The 2,085-nt window shown below is 39.0% G+C and overlaps 1 protein-coding gene across 1 annotated transcript in view; it reads left to right on the top strand.

Moving 5' to 3' along the window:
- Nucleotides 1-2,085, top strand: part of DUSP16 (dual specificity phosphatase 16) — a 115,415-nt gene that overhangs the window by 88,747 nt on the left and 24,583 nt on the right. The gene's annotated exons all lie outside the window — the stretch shown is intronic.

Here is a 2,085-nt window from a genome sequence, read left to right as displayed (position 1 = left end):
AGTGAGACTTTGTCTCAAAAAAAAAAAAAAAAATACCCTGTGATTTATAACCGATTGCATGGATGAGAGGAAAGAGAAGAGAGTGACTAATTGAAATTGTTTAGTAAAGTTTTTCTATGTATTTTATTTTACTTGGCAGATTTTTCCCCTCCCAAAATGGAATGGTGGTTCACATTGGCTTTTACAGAAAATAGTATTTATCATTGGAATTGTGAAGAAGGTGCTCTTAAGAGAAAAAGTGTTTTTGTGGCTGAATTAGAATAAAATGATATCTGAATTATGAATGCTTTAGAAGCTATACCAAATGTTTTCTCTGTCCAAAGTAATATGTATGTTTTTGTTTGTAAACATGAATTCTTTTGGTTGGATTTGTGGAAGACTGACAGAAACAGGTTTTAGCATTGCAGTCTGTCTGCCCGTGTGTCCGTATCTGTGGAGGCCAAGACATGTCTCTGTCTGCCAAGACTGCCCATCCCGGGTTCTCAGCAGGCCGGAGGTGTCTGTTTATGTGTCTTCTTTCATCTTAGCACAGATACTTCAGAGTAGAGGGGAATAGTGGACGCAACCATTCTTAGGTTCAGGTCTATATTAGGGAAACACAACGTGGGTTACTACAACTGTCTGTTTTTGCATTCCTAGATGATAAAGAGCATAAAATTTAGGGATTAGAGAAACTTGGCAACATTGGACAGTGAGTCAAGTCCTTGAACAACTCTAAAAAATATTTGAAAACTTTTCAAGAAGCTTTTCAGTTTTTTAGTACTGTTTTTTACATTAAACGGCGGATAATGAACTGATGTGACGTCTCGTAATGGAGTCTAACTTGCCGTCCATGGGACAGCAGTGTTATGACAAGGGCAGATAAGACGATGCTGCGTTCTGTGTCTGTATCAGCCATTTGTAACAGAAAGTTTACGTAAATGAATTGCACTTTTCTTCTGATGTAGATCTTGTTTGTAAGAGAACCGATGAAAGGAAGAGGGACATTCTAGACATATTTCAAAACTGGGTTGCTGGTGAGGCCACAGATAGTTTTTCAAGAGTTCAGGGGAAATCAAGCAGTGTCTCATCTGTTGTTAATTAATGAAACGAAACTGGAGTCAGTAGAGTACAACAGTGAATGAAAGGTCAGTGAATGGAAAAAACTGTCAATGAAGGAGGATGTCAGCAGAGTGGAACATTGTCATAGATAAAGATCGGGGAAAATGTACTTTGGCTGAGGTAGTGTTTTCTGGAAGAAAGTGGGAGCCACAGTTAGGGCCATTTCAAGCCAAACTGAGTGCTACATGAATGCTCTGATTTCAATAAAATCTGTTAAACATTTTAAAATACTTGTCTTATTTGGGTTTGTTCTAGATGTTAGTTGAAAAGATTTATGAAAAAGGTTTGTTTTTGTTTTATAATGTAGTGTTGTTTGGTTGGTTTTTCTGTTTTGTTTTGAGGCTGAACAATAGTTTCTCTCATTTATTTCTGTTCTCCTGTCTTAGAATTTTCTAGAGCCACAGTTACTTTTGAGGTCCACCGAAGTTAAAGTAATCTAGGATGACTGTTCTAATTAATGATAGTGCTGGACCCTGAACCGCCAGGCTGATGACTCAGTTTATGACTGTTGCAGAATTATATCCGTTCCGAAAGTTGTTCTGTGGAGGGTGGCCTGAAAGCCAAGACATAGCTCCAGCTTTACTGCCACCTTGCAAACTGTGATCACGAACAAACCAGTGTCTGTATTTACATTTCAGCTAGTTCATCTGTAAACTTTGTTACTGGTTTCATGTGAAGTGCAGTTAAAGAGACTCTCATATCTCTGGTCACGTCAGATGTTCCTTTTCTTTTTCCTCATCAAAGCGTTTGAGCTATATAGCTTTAGGGAAGCAAGTCTCTTCCATCAGTTTGGGAGAGGGCCATGGCCTTTTTAGTCTGGTATTGAGAGCTGGCAGGTCACGGCTGGTGAGGCCAGGACCCCACAGATATCAGCAAGGCTGTCCCTGCATCCAAGGGAGAGTTGAAATTAACTCCATAGGATTTAGAGAAATAGACTTATAACCTAGCTCTTCCAGTTATTACACGATGTAATCCCAAACCTCT

Source organism: Propithecus coquereli, unplaced genomic scaffold, assembly GCF_000956105.1.
Source record: "Propithecus coquereli isolate 6110/MARCELLA unplaced genomic scaffold, Pcoq_1.0 Scaffold487, whole genome shotgun sequence".
Lineage (NCBI taxonomy): Eukaryota > Metazoa > Chordata > Mammalia > Primates > Indriidae > Propithecus > Propithecus coquereli.
The sequence above is the reverse complement of the archived record's forward strand: the minus strand, read 5'-3'. Positions and strand labels throughout refer to the sequence as shown.